Source organism: Callospermophilus lateralis, unplaced genomic scaffold (assembly GCF_048772815.1).
Source record: "Callospermophilus lateralis isolate mCalLat2 unplaced genomic scaffold, mCalLat2.hap1 Scaffold_45, whole genome shotgun sequence".
Lineage (NCBI taxonomy): Eukaryota > Metazoa > Chordata > Mammalia > Rodentia > Sciuridae > Callospermophilus > Callospermophilus lateralis.
Genome location: NW_027514398.1, coordinates 423,853 through 444,127, shown reverse-complemented (window position 1 = coordinate 444,127; position 20,275 = coordinate 423,853). Strand labels below are relative to the sequence as shown.

At 38.4% G+C, this 20,275-nt stretch overlaps 1 pseudogene; it reads right to left on the bottom strand.

The window, feature by feature from the left end:
* Positions 1-4,845: 4,845 nt before the first annotated feature.
* Positions 4,846-6,034, bottom strand: LOC143388886 (transcription factor JunD-like; annotated as a pseudogene).
* Positions 6,035-20,275: the final 14,241 nt, after the last annotated feature.

Genomic DNA, 20,275 nt, shown 5'->3' with positions numbered 1-20,275 from the left:
TTAATGTAAACACTGTGATACATCCATACACTGGAGGGTCATTCAAAATTTAAAAAAAATGAAATTTACTATCAAACATAAAAATAATGTAGGCATCATAAATTTATATTTGCAGAAAGAATATATTGTCTGAAATGCCATATTTGTGACATTATGTAAAAGTCAAAACATTAAAAGTGTTAAACATTGCCAAGAAATCAGGGAGAGTAGAAGATGCTAAAGAGGTGAAGAACAGGGACTTCTGGTGTGGTGAATATACTCTGTAAGACACCATCATGAAGAAAATTGACATTATTCTTTGTCAATGCTTTAAAAACTGTAAAATTAGTGCTTTAATAAATAATTAAACTATTCATTGCCATTAATAATTACTTAATACCAAAACTATTGACAAAATATTTTGATTTTTTGCTTATCAAATATTTCTCAGTCATATACAGAGAAAAAAGCAGTGAAAACTCTAAATAAGGGAAGGCGTATCATATCAAGGTACTATGTGCTTCATTTTCCTGTAAATCTAAAACTCTTCTTAAAAGAAAGTCTGTTCATTAAAACAATCAGAGAAGGTTTGCTGATTTTCCTTGCCTCAAACACGCACAGCCCTAGGACTGGTCCTCAACAATAACACTTGTACTAAGAATAAATAATTTCCAACAACATTATTTTTCTTTCTTTTATTCTATTTTTACAATTTTCATTATATTTTTAGAGAACAGTGAACATAAGTCCTTAGTGAATAAACTAGTACCTTACATTCAAAAGATGCTTTTACATCAATAAAAAATGGTTATTTATCACTCTGCTCCATAGGTAGTAATTATTTGAATACTAAGGAAAAGATGTTCTAAACTTATTTTACTACACTCATATTCATGTGAAAATTATCTGAGATTTTTTAAGTCTACCTCACTTCCAATATGCTACCTATAAAATGAGAGTACTTTCTTTTTCTTACTCAACAAATCTCTGGTTGAAATAAATAAAGATAGTCCAAGTAAAGAGGAGTGCTGATACACATTAAAGGCCAAATATATTGTGGGTGATATTACTGAGAAACACAGTCCAATAGATCTGATAAATAGTAGACATTTGGTAATACTGAGAGCTCCATATTCTTTCTTCATTATTTTAATAAATTAACCCTTTTCAAGTAGATCTTACATTTCTGAGCTTTGGTAGTTACTAACACTAACCTACCCCAAACAGATAACAGGGACTTTGAGTCATTTCTGTCCAGATCAAGTTCCATTATGCTCACAACAATATTTAGTAGAGTTGGACATAATCAGGGGAGCCAGGATCTTCCCTTACATTCTCAGCTAAGGTTAACAGAAAAGAGGTTCTCATTTTGGTTCCTAGAATGGGAAAGAGAAAATCCTGCATGATTGGCAACCACAGTTCTTTTCCTTTTTTTTCACAGTTCTTAAACTACCTGCCCATGGCTAAGCTGGACTGTACAGTGGCTGAAGAAATTATCTTCAAGCACAGATTAGTTCATAATCACAATGTATATTTGCTATATATACAACATGATGAGTGTGAGAGAATGAGAAGATGGACTATAATGAAAAGGGAGTAATTGGAAGGAAAACTGGCTGCCTCAGAAAGAAGTTGTTTAACCTGTCTTCATTCCCAAATGAAAAAAAATAAAAATAAAAAGTCAAATGTCTTTTTTCATTTCTCTCTTCTCTATTTTCTTCCTTCCTCATTTTATTGGTTATTTCTTTCTTATCTCTCACTCTCCATTCATTCCTTGATTTCTTTCTAAGAGAAGATGTCTCAGTTCACTCTTCATATTTACTTCTCACAAAATAGTCATTTGGAAAATAAAGCTCTATGGGAGACATATCCATTTATATTAGGTGTCATTACTCTGAATTGGTTTTACTTGAAAAACCTGAAAAATATATTTTAAAAGTATACACACTCACATAAAACATTAGTTTTTTGTTTGTTTGTTTGTATAATTTATTTTCTTATACAACAAGCCATACATGTCCGGGGTCTAATGAGAGGTCTTACATTGTTTTGCGAGGAACACAACAAAAAACAAACAACCAAAAAAAAAAGAAAAAAGAAAAGAAAACAACATCAATAAATACCAAATTATTTTCTATTACGTTACTGACTTTTCTGTAATAAGAGCAGTTTACAATAATTTAGAGAAAGGTATTTTATCTTTTTTCTGAGAAGTATTCAAACTTTCAAAGGAATTTTCACAGATTTTTCACCCAAAAATCAAAGGATGATTTTGTTCATTGGAAACTTTCAAGAAAAAAAATGCTCTTCAAAGACAATTTAAGTTCTTTCAAAGAATGACAACAGACTTTTGGTGTTCGGGTAAAGTAAACATTTTCTACAGAAATTTTTGAAATTTTAAAAGAAAAAGATAACTGGATCATCAGAGTACAGCTTTGCCCCAAATATCTGAATCCACACATTGATGTCAGGATGGCAAAATCTTAAAAAAAACAAATGAAATTTTTTTTGAATAAGACTATAAGCCCTTGGTACATATTTCTTTGTACCCATGAGTCTATCAGGAACTGTGAGACTATTCTGTAAGCAGAACCAGAGTTAATAAATATTGCAACATTATTCAATGTGTAGCATTTATCTGAGAAAACTTTTTGTTATTACTGAGTTTATACATGGAAAATAGTCATTTTTTCTTCTCGGTTATAGATGTGTTAAAGACAGTTGAACAAGTTGAACTTGATAGTTCCTTCAACCACAGCCTGGTTTATTAGTTTCGCTTGAAATAAAGCATTTTATTGAATTTGTTACAAATATGTGTCATAACTATAGTTTACCTTCTAGTTTGTACTCAGAAGCAAGAAAACTGATGATCTATTTGCTTAACTTTGTTGCTTTCTACAAAACAACTCTAGGCTTCACATTTGGGTTTTCAGCAAAATTCAACATGATGTTCATGATAGAGCTCCTTTTATTTCCCTATTTCTTAACACTGAAATAGTATCTTATATCCTCCTACTCTACAAACACCTAAATGTCTTAGTGTAGTAATTATCTCAATACACACACATAAAAAATATTGATTCAACTTTTCATGGAACTTAGATTTTAATTCAGAAATATTTTATAATCTTCATCCTGCTCTCATGAGGTCTTTGTCACTTCCCTTGACTGATATCCTTGTGTTTTGTTTATTTCAAAGTTTTTATATTTATTTCAGGAGAATTTTGTGAAGTATGAATAACACTAAATTCAATTAGAAATAAATTTTAAAATATTGGAGAGTTAGAGTGTTAAAATATTTTATCTCATTATTTCATATTTCCATGTAGAGACTCTGATAGAAATTATAGCTAAAAGTGTTGTATGGATCAAAAATTTAAGATGAGGGCTAAAAAACTTGATTTCACACCCAAATTGATGTGATGGCTGTGTTATTTAATGCAGTTTTACCAAGTGATCACAAAACATTGGATACACACACACACACACACACACACACACACATTTTAACATACATGTTTAAAGAAAGAAGTCTTGGAGATGTCAGTCTTCTGGGGAAAACAAAATAAGTTTAAAAAATATTGTTATTTGAGGACTAACATTTGCTAAAGCAGGCTAATGTAGAGTAGGCCTTTCTCCTCTAAAGTATAAAGTCTTGAGTATATTACATTAATTTTCACAAGCCAGGGATTATCACAAGCCTAAAAACTAAGAAAAACCCAGGATCAGAGGAATTTTCATCCCAGTTCTACAAGAAGTTGAAAAAAGAATGAACAAAAATTTTTCTAAAATTATTTTATAAAATAGAAAATAGAAAAGACCTTCTAACCTCATTCTATGAAACTGATATCAACCTGATGCAAAAACCAGACAAAGACACATCAAGGAAAGAACATTTCAGACCAGTATTCCTGATGAACAGAGATGTCATAATTCTCAATAAAATTATGGCAAACAGCATACAAAATCACATTAAAAAGATAATACAACATGATCAGTGGTCTTTGTCCCAGAGATGCAGGGTTGGTTCAATACATGGAAATCAATAAACATATTTTAATTAAATAGATGTAAAGACAAGAATCAAAAAAAAAATCTCAATAAATGCAGAAAAAAAACTTTTGACTAAATACATAGTCAAAACACTAGAAAACTATGTATAATATAAATATGTCTTAATACAATAAAAGCTATCTATGGTAAACACATGGACAATATTCTCCTCCTCCTCTGCCTTCTTCTTCTTCTTCTTTTTGGAGTAAGGAGGCTTTACTGAAAACAGAAAACAGGGAACAAAGGTTTACAAACAGGAATGTGGAGTCCTAGCAAAACAAAAACAAAGAACAAAAAGGGCAGGGAGGAGGGGTCTTAGAAGGACAAAATTGGAAGAGCAAGGAAAAGGCTTAGTATTTTTTTTTCTTTTTCCCATTTCTTTAAAAAAACACACACACACACAAGGAAACACACAGGGACACACAACCATTTGTTCACGAATAGAAATGGTGCAGAATCTAACACTCTGTTCTTCTCTTTTCCAAAAGCAAAACAGAAAAAGAAAAGGCAGGCTGGAGGCTGTGCCCCATAGAGACCCCTTCTGCAGTGGTGTGTAGGAAGGGGCAACCTGCGGGTTTGTCCAACACCTGGCAGCAGCCAGGGAAAAGAGGCGGGGGGGGGGGTGGAGGTCATGGGCTCCACCCCCCCAAAGGAGCAGGGGGTCCAGCTTGTCAAGCCCAGGGCACCCATGGGGATCCCTGGGGACCGGGCCCTCTCCGAGTCCTGGGCACCCTCGGGGAGGTGGTCGCCAGGGTTGCACCCTCCCAAGTCCAGGGCGCTCACGCAATCTCCCTCCCCTTGTAAGCCCGCCCCTCAAGGAGGGGGCCGCGTATGCGCCCAGTGCTTGGACCTGTACAAGGGCACCTGGTGCTGGGGCACCAGCTGGCAGCCACTGTTGATATGACTGAGGACGTTCTGCTTGAGCTGTGCCACCTGCTCAGTCAGCAAGCTCCTGGTGGACGCCAGCTCGTGTTCTGGCTCTTGACCTCTTCACTTTCTCCTCCAGGGAGAGACGCTCCAGTTTGCCCTTGTGGCACTTAGAGGCTGCAATGCGGTTGAGCAGCCGCTTGCGCTCAGCCTGGATGTGTTACTATGTGTCCATGTGGATGAACGATATCCGCAGGCTCTCCTTGAAGCTTGGCAAGTCGGGCACCTTCTGTGGCTCATCCTTTAGCACAGCTAGGCATGGCAGCCCCAGTGCGGGGGGGGGGGCGGCAGGGGGGGCGGCAGTGACGGGGAGAAGGGAACGGGATTGGAGGTGAAGGGGACATTTGCAGCACACCCCTGTAGCTGCTCAAGTTCGTGGAGACTGATGTCAGCTGGGGGGGGTAAGGGTGTGGCGCCCAATGCCTGACAGAGGGTCTTCCTGCGGAGGCAGCAGCAGCAGCAGCAGCAGTGATGTTGCACACTCGCCAAGCTGGTGCTGCTTTTCCAAATCCTCCAGGGCCTTGACAAAGTCCGCGATGAACTCCTGCTTCTCGTTGGCCAACACAGTGGGGTAGAGGAACTGTGTGCTCCTCAGTGTAGTGGTAACCAGCACATTGTTCTGAATAATGAGGCACTGGAGCTCAGGAGAGGGGAGCTTGAGCAGCCTCAGGTAAGGCTGGAGAGCAGGCTGTCAGGAGGCACCTGCTATGTGTACAGTTTGCAGATAGGGCGGCCAGAGTTGGCTCTGCTGGCACCTGTTCCCTCAGGCTCAGCTTCAGGGCATCATTCTTCACCATGCTGCCTGCCGCCCATGTTGGCGCCTCAGGGACAAGTGGGCCAGGGACACAAAGTTGCTGCCACTGCCACTGATGCTATTGCCCAGGCTTCTCAGTGCCTCATCACCGTAGAAAAGTGTTTCCACCCTCTGCCGCACCAAAGGCTGGCTCGGCTGGGGGAGGGTGGCCAGGGCCTTTGTCCTGGGGTCTCCCACCCCCTCCCCTGCCCAGTCAGTCCTGGGCCCATCCTGCCAGTGGGCTCTGTGCCTGGCCCTTCTGTGGGGGCTCCTCAGAAACATTATTATTAAGGGAGAAAAAATTAAAGCATTCACTCTAAAATTGAAAAAAAGCAAAAAGATGCCTTTTTTGCCATTTTATTCAACATCATCCTTGAAGCTCTATCCAAAACAATTAGAAGAAAGAATTAAAGATAATGAATAGAAAAACAGGAAATCAAACTATCACTATTTGCTAATGACATGCTTCCATATTTAGAAAATCCAACAAATTTCACCTGAAAACTTTATTGACTAATAAAATTAGTAAAATAGTATAACATGAAATAAACACTCAGAAACCAAATGAATTTTTATAATGAAGTGTTCAAGTCTGTAAACAAGTTTGGATGGCACCTGGCAAAATGCCAGAGGAAGTGGTTTGTGAAGTAACAAAAGCGAGCCATTAAGGGTGGAGATTCCTTATTGGTTGACTGCTGTATCTAGTTTATGCTAATTAAGATAAGCTGTGTGGAATGTATAAATACCGATCCAGTCCTACAATAAAGGGTTCCCATTCCTGCTGTATCAACATACACAAGTTCATCACCCCCCCCCCCACATCCCGCTAGTTTGCTGCAGCCGGACTGCTGCAGATGGTGGCCCGTTACGGGGAGCCCCGGGACACTCGGGGGTAAGTGACAGGAAAAAAGCTGCCCATTCATAGATAGGATGGGAGCAAATCTGCTCGTCCCTAGGCAGATAGGGCGAGAGGAAAAAGGGTCATTTCGAGAAAATGGAGAAGATTGATACAGTATGTTTGTGTCTTATTTTGTCTCAGTGTATTGTATTGTCTTTGTGATGAAAATATGGAAGGGGTGTTAAGCAAATTACTAAGGGAAGAAGGCACCTCAGTGGAACCAAGAGCAGTTAGGGCATGTTGATGGAAGCCCAGGAACTCAATCATAAAGAAGAAAGTTCAGAGGAGAAAGGATTATCAGGAAAAAAGTTTCAGCAAAAGCTACTACTAAATACTTTTTGTTACTGGAGGCTGCGTGAATTGGCGTGGTGGCTGCCAAGCCAATGAGCCAGTCATGGCGCAGCAAGGACTTTCCAAGCAGCGGCAGTCAGCTCTTCCCCACCCTCCACCTGGGGAGCTGGACGCCACTGAGAGAGCCCAAATCCAAACCTGATCTGGAAGCAGTTTGAGACTGGGACTCTCCCTAGGGCCATCTGGGGCTGCCCGGGATACTACAGCTGGCAGAAGACGCTACCAGAGTCCCTGAAGTTTGATCATTTCCAAGGCCAGTAACTACAAGGTTTCTCCCACACCTGGAGGCTGATGAGTAATGAGTACTATTAAGGCTTATTTCAAATGTAAAAAACCTTGAGATAATGTACTAAATTTTTCAGAAGGTTGTTTTCTTAGTGGAATGCTTCAGGATTTTCTTTAGCATCATTGCTGGAGTTCCTGCCTTCAAAACGAGGGTGGAAGAATTTCCAGTGTTGCTGAAAACCAGACGAAACTTGCTGAGAAACGGAGGAGACTTCGAATCAAGCTAGCTGCCTGCAGAACTTACCTGGACTGTGATTTAAGTTAGTTGCCTGCAGAACTTACTTGGACTGTGATTTACCTGGACTGTGAGTTAATCTATTGAGACACTGCTTTACCTTGACTGAGACAACAAACTGTAATCTACAACAAATTGTAACTCGGTATCTTTACAAATGGTGTCATTGCTGGTATAATTTTTCCAAGGGCTTCTTGCATGGAGCCATCAAGTGGCTTGGTATTGTGGCATTTTGTATCCTCCCTTTCTGTTTGTAGCAGGTTATTTATGGTGTTTGTGTAAAAACCAATATGCGTTATTTAAATTAAACAAAAGGGGGAAATGTTAGAGTCTGTATGCCGCAGTCCAGCTACAGCAAAATAACCGGTGGTGATGAACAACTTGTGTAGATTGATACAGCAGGAATGGGAGCCGTTTATTGTAAGACAACAGAGGTATTTATACATTTCACACAGCTTATCTTAATTAGCATAAACTAGATACAGCAGTCAATCAATAAGAAATCTTCACACTTAATGGCTCGATGGCTCCACCTCACAAACCACTCCCCCTGGTGTTTTGCCAGGCACCATCCAGACTTGTTCACAGACTCTAACATTTTCCAGGCGCGATCCAGACTTGTTTACAGACTCTAACATCTGTAAACAAGTCTGGATGGCGCCTGGCAAAATGCCAGAGGGAGTGGTTTGTGAAGTAACAAAAGCGAGCCATTAACTGTGGAGATTCCTTATTGGTTGACTGCTGTATCTAGTTTATTTTAATTAAGATAAGCTGTGTGGAATGTATAAATACCGCTCCTGTCCTACAGTAAAGGGCTCCCATTTCTGCTGTATCAATCTACACAAGTTGTTCGTCACCCCCCCCCACCCCACTGCAGCAATGAAGCAATGAATCCAGTGTAAAAACAAATTAGGAAAACCACCCCATTAACAATGGCCTCAAAAAGAAAAAGAAAGAATAAAATAAAATACTTGGGAATCAAACTAAAAAAGAGGTAAATTACCTCTACAATGAATACCACAGAACACTAAAGATAGAAATTGAAGATCTGAGAAAATGTAAAGATGTTACATACTCTTGAATAGGCAGAATGATCATAGTCAAAATGGTGATACTAACAAAATAGTTATAGAGATTCAATGCAATTCCTTTTAATCACCCAATGACATTCTTCATAAAACTATAAAAATCAATCATGAAATTCATTTGAAAAAAATAGTAGAGCCACAATAGCCAAAGCAATTCTCAACAAAATGAGTGAATCAGTAGGCATCACAATACTTGACCTTAAACTATACTACAGAGACATAGTAAAAAAAGAAAAAAAAAAGTACCAAAAGACATTGAGACCAATCCATACTAGACAAAGGTGAAAAAAACATAAATTGGTGAAAAGAATGCCTCTTCAACAATAGGTGCTGGGAAAACTGGAAATCCATATGTAGAAAGATTAAATTAAAATTCTATATCTCACTGTGCTGAAAAATCAACTTAAAGTAGATAAAAGATTTAGACATGAGAATGGAGACACTAACAAAAAAAAATTGTCCACATCCTCATCCTGTTAGCTTAGGACTTTACTTCTTGAACAAGACTCCTAAAACACAAAGAGTAAGATTAGGAATCGATAAATGGATGGATTCAAACTAAGAAGCTTTTTCTCTGCAAAGGAATCAATCTATAACATGAAGAGAGAGCCTACAGAATGGGAGAATAAATCCTTAGCACAAACACATCAAATAGAGCAGAAATCTCCAAGATATATAAAGAACTCAACAAACTTATTGCCAGAAAAAAGAGACATAACCCATCAACAAATGGATGAAGGAACTGAAAAGACACTTCACAAAAGAAGAAATACAATTGATCAACAAACATATAAAAAAGACCATCATCTTTAGCAATTAAAAAAATGCAAATCAAAGCTATTTCAATATTTTATTTCACTGCAGTCATAATGGCAATATTCAAGAATACAAGCAGTAATATTGTTTATGAGAATGTGGGAGGCAAAGGTACACTCATACATTGCTTGTGCCACATCAATGTACAATAGGTCAGTTCACAATAACTAAGCTATGGAACCACCTAGGTATCCTTCAACAGATGAATGAATAAATAAAAAGTTGTATATGCATATACAACATTTATATATAATATAAATATAATATAACATTTATATATAATATAAATATGATATATATATAAATGTTAAATATATATATATACACACACAAACATACAGCCACACACAGATATATATATATCAAGATCAAAAACATGTATTTGTGAGCATGCTCTTACATCAGTAAAATGTTGTTGATATGCCTTATTTGTCTGACCTGCATTAAAAAAAAGTTTTATTTAATAATTTGGGGGGATGAGGGATAGAAGCTAGAGTTTGGTTATGGGCTATTGCTGCCTTTAAAAGTAGCATACCTACCATTCCCAAAGTTCCTCACATCTTCATTCAACTGCTTGAGCCTCAAACCTTGCTTTTTTGATATAAGCCCCTGCACAACAGCCACAGATGTGAAATCATTTTGAATTTGAGACTATCACAAATCCTCTGCTTTATTTAAGGAGTATTGTGTTGTTTTGTAGACATACTCCCAGATAAAATTCATATAGTGGAGATTTAGTATATTATTTATTTTAGATTACACATATGACCTTAATGTTGTCTCACCCTCACTTTTTTAATGTAGTGTTTCATATTCTCCATTTACAAAACTTTTGTGATACAGATACAGTCCTTTTGTTGCAGTTTCGATAGCATCCTGCATTTTCATCATGACTGAAATGAAATATGCCTGTTTTCAAATTTCTCCTGTTAAGAAATTTTAAAAATATTGCTTGTTCTAGATTTTTCAGTTCAATTTTCAGCAATTTCCCAAGTTTATTTTAATTCTTTGCTATAAACTTTAGACGTTTTTCTCAAACATATTATCCCCATTGAAAAAAAAGTTCATCAGAAAAAAAAATTTTGTTTTTCTTTTTTTTATTCTTTCTTTTCTTTTTTTTAAGGGGAGAGGAATGAATATGTAACCCAGGGTCGTTCCCCTAAACCCCTATATCATCAGGCTTTTTAAATTGTATTTTAATTATTTTTAGCTTTCACACAAAGTCTTGCTTAGTTTCTTAGGGCCCTCTCATATTATTTAGGCTGAATTTGAAATTCAAATTATTAAGATTATTATTAAGATTGCTGACATGAGCCACATATGTGTGTAACCCCCCTCCCCTTTTTGAATAAATGTCACTACTTAAAAATGTCACTACTTAAAAATAATGATGAATCATAGCTTCTAAAGGAGGTAAGTTTTGCCTTTGTGTCAGGCATATTTGTATGTACTTAAAAATTGTGGGCACACAACAAAGTATCTTTGCAAGATCCTGTTTCAAAATAAAGAAAAAGAAAAAAAAATTGAGAATATAGCTCAGGAATATTAATTCTCTCAGTTTAACCACCAGCACTACACTCATATAAACACACACACTAACACACACACACACACACACACACACAGTACTTGTGGGATTTTGAAAATATTTTTTGACACTGAACAGCTGTATAAACCTCATCTATTAAAAAAGGCAGAATTAGTGACATAATATCAATAGTCCTTTAGCCTTATCTGTGTACAGAAATTTGGTAATGTGATTTTACTCCTACTCTAGCCAAATGCAGAATGCATTCTACAAACTTTGGGTCAGGGCTCTTCTTTTTTATGGATTTTATAAAATTGTGGCTATGAAAGAGTACTAGTCAGGTATCTAGTCAGGAAATATTTTTTAATATTTTTGCTTTTTCTTTTAGAACACTGTCTCCTCAATGAGAACAATCTCACTTTAATTTATTAGATTCTGAGATATCATGCGAAGAAGATTCAGCATGCTCTTTCTTTCTTTCTTTCTTTCTTTATTTATTTCTTTCTTTCTTTCTTTTTGGCAGCCAGATCACCCTCTGAAGTTCAGTAATATTAACAGCTAAACATATGCAACAAAAATATTGCAGATGAATGCAGTTCAATCCAAATGTGAACCAGTAAGTTTTAGAGTGATTCTTATACAGTTATAGACAACAATATATCCACTGGAGGGAAAATGTCAGGTTTTAATCATATGTGGTACAGTGAATATCTGGAAAACAGCAGATATCTTATAAGAAGTATTCAGATTTATTTTATTTAAGTTCATATCCCCAGCCCTGATCCTTAGTCTTTTAACAATGAAAATGGAGCAACTTGCCTTTTGGACTTGATTCTGGGCCCACTAGGCTTAGGTTGGAGTCAGTGCCTGAAGACTTGCCCAATCAGTCTCTTAGGTGCCATTCTTTTAATCATTTTGTAGGCTTTCTGTCATGGATCAGGAGCCCAAATTTCTGTGCTAAGAAGCTGAAAAGAAATCACAGGGAGAACTCTGAAAGCAAGAAAATGATAAGTGTGCCATGTTTTCTTGAGACTGGATAAGTAGGTTGTTTAAAGCTGGCAAGAGTGGCAATGGTGTAAAATGAAAATTTTGGCTAGGGACTTGTTGTGAGGGGGCAACAATTGTGATATATGCAGTACATTAGAGAAATAAAGAATTTCCATGCACTTCTGCCCCTTTCAATGCTTTATTCATTCAATTACTCAACATAATTTCACTCTATAGGTTCTTAATCAAGAAAAAAACAATTTTTAATGCTAGGCACTGCAATAGACATAATCCATTCACGGCTAACAATTATAAATTAATTCTAAGCACTGCAAAGCACACGTAATAATGACAGGCTAATTACAGACATTCCCTCTGCATGCTAAGTTCAAAAGTATCAAGCCTTAGGCTTTATGTCCAGCATATGCACACTCAGTCAGACCAGGGTGATCAGGACAAAAACCAAGGCAGGGCTTTCCTGGTGTGGAGCAGATGACTGGTTGAGGAGAGAATGATAGGGAGAAGTTGCAGCTCTCACTAGGGTCCAGACAAGGGCATAGAGTTGGAGAGTGTTGAGTATTATGCAGAGGATCAGAAAATGAAGACAAGTAATGGGATGTCAGGTCCTCATCAGGCTTTTCATCTCAAGTGCATCCTTGTTTTGGCTGGCTCAATCCCTGTTCATTAGCTCTATTATTTGCATAAAATTTTGGGCTTTTTAACCCCCCTTGCAATCTTCTTCAGCTACCACCAGGTTTCTCATTATCATTTACCCTGGGGTCAGAAATATCTTGCCTGGTGGTCTCCACCCTGATATTTTTGCCTGTCTCTCTTATCAGGCTAGAAGAGTCTGCCAGGGGCTTCACTCTATTTATCAGGTTGAGGGGAAATAACTTGTTAGAGGCTATACTGGGGTGCTCTGTGGGTGTGTGCCTGGTGAGACTGCAGGTTAGAAACTAGAATTTTTAAAATAGAGTTGTGTAGGCTCAGGCTTAAGACCATCTTCACAGGACTCCTCAGAGGGTCTCTGTGACAGATCCACCTCCATCCGCCACCCTTACTAGTCTAGTGAAGCTTAGATCAGCAGTTAAAAACCTGGACATTTTGTTCCATAATTGTATGGTGTTTTCAGCTTGTCTCTAAAGCCCTCTGTGGGCATCCATGTGCCATGAGTCCAGCATGTTCCCACATTGTGTGGTGAAGACTGGAATAATTATCTGAAGAGAACCCCAACTTCATTTGTTGTTTCCATGCACAAGAGAGATTGTACTTTTAGGGCTTGTTATGGAGGTTTTTCTTTGTGTGTATGTGTGTGTGTGTTTTGTTTTCTTTTTGGTACCAGGAATTCAACCCAGGGGTGTTCAGCCACTGAATCAAATCCCCAGCCCTTTTTAAATATTTTTATATGGAGACAGGGTCCCTTTGAGTTTCCTAGGGCCTCATTAAGTTGCTGATGCTGGATTTTAACTCAATGCTCCTCATGACTCCTGAGATTTTTTAATGTAGGGGAAGCAGTATCACAAATTCAGAAAAACAATATAAATTTCAGAACTTCAGTTTAGCTCTTCCTAGGTCTGAGAATAAACCTCTAGTTTTCTAGCTCTCTGTTCACATGTTCAAATCTAGGGTTCTTTTTTTATAGTGAATTAGTATAAAATAGAAGGGATACTAAAATGACAGTGTAATCAGGATAATGAACCTCATTCTAACACAGCTAGAGGCTAACTGGAAGATACGTTAGTGAGCACCATTAAGGCCTATTTCAAATGTAAAAAAAAAACCTTAATGCCCACTTTTGGGAACACCTTCAACAAAGTCCTTTGTCCCGTGGTGAAGTTGAAAGAGGAAAGATGGGTTATGGAAAAGATGAAAATGAACCCATATGGTAGTCAGGATGCCTTTTTTAAAACCTATTTTAAATAAATTTTTTTCCATGTCTACTGAAAAACATCTGTAAGTTTTTAATATGGCACACAAAAATGAATTTATCTGGTATCATTTCCCATCCCACATGGTGGGAGTTCTATTTCCACTTGCTTAAATAAATATATTTTATTCTTCAAAATTTGTGAGACAAGCACCCAGATGCAATTGGCAATGTGAGAAATTTTGTTTCATCTCAAAACTCCACTTTCAACATTATCAATGATTATTTTCCCATATTTCATTTTATTTTTCTTCAAGAACTAGAGAGCATTTTTAAAAGATTTGATTTATCATCTGTGTAGGAATGGAGGAAAAGCTCCATAAACTCAACAAGCAGGACTGTAGAGGCCTGTCACAGAAGAGAAGGGGGTAGGGGGAAGAAGAGAGAGGGAAGGGGGAAGAGAGGGGGAGGAGGATGGGGGAGAGGCAGAGAGAGAGAGGCTTTTGATATTTATGAACTCAAGGGGATGAGGAGGGGCAAGGGGAAGTGGGCTCTTACTTCTTTATTGGCTGAGAGTTCACGACACTTTGGGGATTTGGAGGTGTGCCATTGTGCCATTAAAAGTTCACGCCATTCAGTGCCATGGACCTGAGCTCCTGGAAGAGAAATGCTCCAGGCACCATCTTTTTGTTAAGAGAGAGAGAGAGAGAGAGAGAGAGAGAGAGAGAGAGAGAGAATTATTTTATTTTTATTTTTTATTTTTTAGTTTTCAGCGGACACAACATCTTTGTTTTTAGGTGGTGCTGAGGATGGAACCTGGGTGGCATGCATGCCAGGTGAGTGCTCTACCACTTGAGCCACATTCCCAGACCCTCCAGGCACCATCTTTACCAACAATCCGAGCTTTTTACATATGAATAAAGCAGAATAAATTAGGTGACATTAAAAAGAATTAATCTCTTCTGAATGAGGTAGTGTAGTTTATGTGTCCCAATAAAGGTCCTCAATTCATTTTGTTTTCATATGTAAGACCTTTTTATTAAAATGGCCCTGACCCATAGAAACATTCCAAACATTTCAGTAAACACCTTTCTCTGGTGTGGCAGGAAAATAAAAGTGGGACTAACTTAAATTTAAACTACATGAAAGATCAATCTCTTTCTTTCTTTCCTTTTTGTTTTTGTTTTTGTTTTCGTTTTTTGTGGTACTGGGAAATAAACCCAGGGCCTCATGCTTAGAAGGCAAGCACTCTACCAGCTGAGCTGTATCCCCATTTCCATATTTTGGGAGGCAAAACCAGGGATTGAGTCATGGGCTCTCTACCACTGTGCCACATCCCTACCCTTATTTTTTATTTTTACTTAGAGAAAGGTTTTCACTGAGTTGCTTAGCTTCTCACCATTGCTGAGACTGACTTAAAATTCAGGATCCTCCTATCTCAGCCTCTGAAGCAGCTGAGATTACAGGCATTAACCACCATGCATGGCCAACTTCAATTTCAAAAACTAAAGTACACAGCAAATTAGGTCACAGGCTGTCAACAAATAAGTACACTATGTAACAGACTATTTTTTAGTTGTTGATAGACCTTTATTTTATTTACTTATATGTAGTGCTGTGAATTAAGCCAAGTGCCAGACAAGTTAGCTACCGCTGAGCCCCAGCCCCAGCCCCTGATACATACTTTTTTTTTATGATGGATACTAGAGATTGAACTTAGGAACACTGGACTCCTGAGACTTAGTCTCAGGGTTATTGTTTACTTCATTTACAGATGAGGTTTCACGGAATCATTTAGCACCTCACTTTTGCTAAGGCTGGCTTTGAACTTTTGATCCTTTTTGTTAGATCAGGATGCAAGAAAAGACCACTGATTTCAATTAAAATCAAATTAAAGCAAGCTTATTATTTCCACTGGCCGGGCTGCCTCTCCCTCCCAAAACGGCGGGAACAAGACAGCAACCCCCCTAGCTTTATAGCCCAGAAAGTTACACAAAAGGGGGAGTTACAGATAACAGAATTCTGAAAAGCATCACACTAATGGTAGTTTACATATTTTTTATGCTGGCCCTAACATCAGAATTTATGAGGACCATTAGAGCCTCAGAGAGTGTCGGTGTCTGGCCAGGGAAGGCCAATATTTGTGAGGTGTCACTAAAGTTTCAGAGAGGGCTGCTATCTGGTCAGAGAGCCAGGCATGGGTAAGTTCAAGGCACTGGCAGGCATTCCAAGCAGGTTCAGAATTTGCAGTAATTTATAGTAAAGCCGAAATTATCTTTTCATGGCTTTGTGGCAAGATGGCTCCCAATTTTAATAAAAGATCAGGTTGGGTCTATCACTTTTGCCTCAGTCTCTCCAGCAACTGGGATTACAGGCCTGCACCAACACACGCAGCCTTTGGTATATTTTTAATACCTATTATAAATAGATTTTAACCAGTAGCCTTAAGTCTTTTCTAATATATGTTTGGATTGAATCCATAACCCAGAAATCAGTGAAACATAGAATCTAGTTTTATCTCCAAAACTGTTTCATCTATTAGAGTATCTGAGTGAAGATTACCCATTGAAGAATTTACTGTATATTGAGGTTTCATCCTGACCTCCCATATGTACCTCATTCTGAGTTTTAGAACATTCTGAAAAAAGGTGCCCACAGATACCAAATATCTTGGAGTACTTAAAAAACACCAGTATCTGAGTCTTTACTTCTAGGGATCAGTTTTAATTTTAAGTGTGTAGTTCCTAAAGGCATTAGTTGAATAATCTGCACCTGAAAGGCATTTTCTGATAATACCTTTTATATGTAAGGCACTTAATTTGTTTTCTTTTATTAGATACTGTGAAGATACAATAAAAATAGAAGTGCAGCAATATCTTCAACAAAAAGATTTCAATTGCTTTACATATATACCCATAATTTTTAAAATTTATTTTGAATTTAAATTACATGCAAGTTCAATATATCACTTTCTCTTTTTTATTTTATTTATTTACTTATTTGTGGTACTGAGGATTGAACCCAGGGATTAACCTGAAAAGGTTGGGCAAACGTCGGAGGAAAAGACCACCAAGAGACTGTCTCATGCAACAGTAAAGGGATTTATTGGGGGTCCAGCATGCTGGGGCTCTGAGCTCACTTCAGAGGAGCAAAGAACAAAGAGCCCTGGGAACAACTTGAGCAAAGCTTATATAATTCTTTGGAGGGGGCAGGGACTTTACATACATCATAGCAAATCATCACACACGGCGGGAAAATCAAAAAACAACTCTAAAATATGATTAGCACATTCACTGGTGGGAACAAGTTGTCTAGGGGTGATTGGTCAGTACAAAGGGGGTATACATTTGAACTGCTATGGGTCCCCACCTAGCCTGACTGAGTCAGGGACACGTGGCACAGAAGATCTCTCCTGTAGATAAACATCTTAGCAGGGTGGGAATGTACCTTGGAGTGCTCTGTGGGTTTTTCCAAGGACAAAGGTCATGTGTCTTCCTTGGACAGGCTTTGCTCTGAGATAGAGGCTGGTTGTTCTCCTTGAGCAACTAGGTGGTCAGGGGAGATTTCGACACACATCTAATGGGCAGTTCCGGGAATTGTTTTACTGCCACATGAATTTCAGGTTCCGAATGCAACGTAAAAACTTTTCAGGACAAACCTTATCCTTTCAAACCTATGGGCATTTTACCAATGTGTTACATACCCAGTCTCCACCACTTTTATTTATTTATTTATTATTGAGACAGGGTTTACTGATATGCTTAGGAATTTGCCAAGTTTTTGAGTCTGGTCTCTAACTTGAGATCCTCCTTTTTCACCCTTCTAAGCCACAGAGAGTACAGGCATGTACAACCTTGTGGTAGTACTCCAAATTATTTCTAGTGGATTATGTAGCATTTTTATTTTGAGCTTTTAAAGAACCTTAACACTTTTATCAAAAATATATTTATTAAATTTATGCTGTTGCCAACATTTTTTATATGTTTTTGTACCCTAAATCCTTATTTTTTTTTTTAATTTTTGGTTTGGTGCTGAGTATTGAACCCAGGGGTAATTTATACTGAGCCACATCCACTGTCTTTTTTATATTATATTTTGAGACAGGCTCTCACTAAGTTTTTTGGAGCCTTGTTTAGTGAATGAGGCTGTCTTCAAACTACCAATTCTCCTGCCTCATTTTCCTGAACTTCTAGGATTTCAGGAATGTTTCACCACTCATGACAATTTTACATTACTATAATAACCATTACAACAGAACTGTACAGGCTGCAGGAAATTAATTTGATTTATGAATTAAATCACTGAGGCAATTTTATGTGAAGTAGCCAGTGTAAAAGTGTTGTGTAAAGATTTCTTGGGAATAAACAGGGATTTTTTTCTAACCTCTTTTGTGAATGACTGTTGGAAACCATAGTCCATAAAAGTCCTAGAAAAAAAGAATGCAAATTTATTTGTTTGAAGTTTACAGATATTTGCACATGCCCAGTCACATTTGCATCTAAAACTTTAAACTTCAGAACATAGTAACTCGAACAAAATTTGCTAAAGTTGAAACAGTGCACAAACAAATTTCTTTTAGGAGCAATTGGTAGTTGTGGAGTTATTACTGTGGTCAGCAGAGTTGGGCCAGGGCTCTGGAAGATCTCACTCAGGGTATTGGTGATTTACTTTATTCTACACTATTACACCCACAATACAATACTGCCAGCAGTGTTACCCCTGCTGATCGGTGACGAGTCCTTGCTTCACCGATATTGAAGAATAACACCAAAGAAGCACGCCAAGGCAAGGTCAGAGTAGAAATTAGAAGTTTATTAAAGGACAGCAGGAAAGACTGTAAAGGTAAAATTTCTAAGCTGATTCTAAGTCGCAGAGCCTGAGTTAAAGTGTAAAAGACCGGACATTGTAAAGTTTCTAAACTGCAGGGCTTGGGTTAAAAAGTAAAAGACCAAGTATTGTTAAGTTCCTCTGCTACCCCCAAAACCTGTAATCCCTGTAGCTGTTAGGACAATACCCAAACTGCCCAGTAAACATTCTCACTGACTCCTCGGGTTGTCTAATAACTTGGGACTCTGAGTAACCTGGCATTTAGGCATCCAAGCCCCAAAACCAATCAGTTCAAATGTGTACCCCACTTAGAAGTGGCCAATCACCCCCGTCCAACTTGTTCCCGCCAGTAAATGTGCTAATCATGTTTTAGAATTGTTATTTGATTTTCCTGTGGTGTGTGATGATTTGCTAAAAGAGGCTATGATGTATGTGAAGTCCCTGCCCTCTCCAAAAAATGTATTAAAATGCTGCAAACCCTGGGTTCGGGGCCTCTCATCATCACCAGTTACTCTGTGTGCATGCGGAGGACTGAGCTATCTCGCAATAAACACCTCTTTGCTCCTTACACCGATCTTGGGTCTCTGGTGGTCTTTTGGGGGTCCCGAATTTGAGCTTAACAAGACTTCTCCCAGAGGAAGAAGGGGACCCAAGAGTTGGAATCCGTGGAAGTGCAGTTGTCTCCCCTTTTTATAGTTTTGTTGATGGAATGTAGGTTGGAAGGCCCAAGGGGTGGGACATAGGTGGGCCAAAGAAGTAGTCAGAGCAAGAAGGACTTCATTATCACTTCTTTGGGATGGGCTATCTTCAAATCTGCTGGGGCTGTTCATTAACATTCCTTTAGGATGGACTTTGGGCCTAGGGCTTTTCTTGGAACTTCATTAACATTCCATGAATTGTCCTGTTTTTCCCAGAATCATTCTCAGCATGGCCTCCATTTTAGATTTCACTCCGTATTAGACCCGATTTACCTAGCTACACTGACTACCTAATTTTAAATCTGGCTTCATTAGTTGAGAAAATAGGCTGATAGTGCCTTGAGCTAAACTGGCACCTTTGATATTTGCCTACTTCTCAGCACTGATCCCAGCTAAGTAATTAACATGGAACCAGAATGTGAATAGGGTATTTCCTGGGCTTATTGTTTGGGGTCAGCTGCTCCATTAGGGTGTGGGGGGGTCTGAAACCAGGCTGGTGCAAGTATTTTTGTATATGTTCCTTTGCTCTGGCTGAGGTCTATCATTTTAAATGACAAAAGATTTAGAGTAATGTGCTTGGACTTATTTTTCATATACTTCACAGTTTACATCAAGATGAAATGCCGCAGTCTGGCTGGGCACAAAGCCGCCACAAAGCCTTGTAGGTTCAAACAGCAACTACTTTATTTCAACTCTCACCGGCAGTGCATGCTTTTTTCGCCAACACCACTCACATGGCCCTTCCAGCAACCCCCCACACTGGAAATCCCTCCTCCGGCACTTTCCCAACCAATGGAAACTCTCTGGGAATCCCCAGGAGAACTCCAAAGTAGAGGAAAAATTTCAAATTATCAGGCGCCCAAAGCAGCAAGAGCCACCCCATTGCCTGACAGTAAAGGTCAAATATACAATGGAATCAATCCAGCTTCACAGCAATTAGATG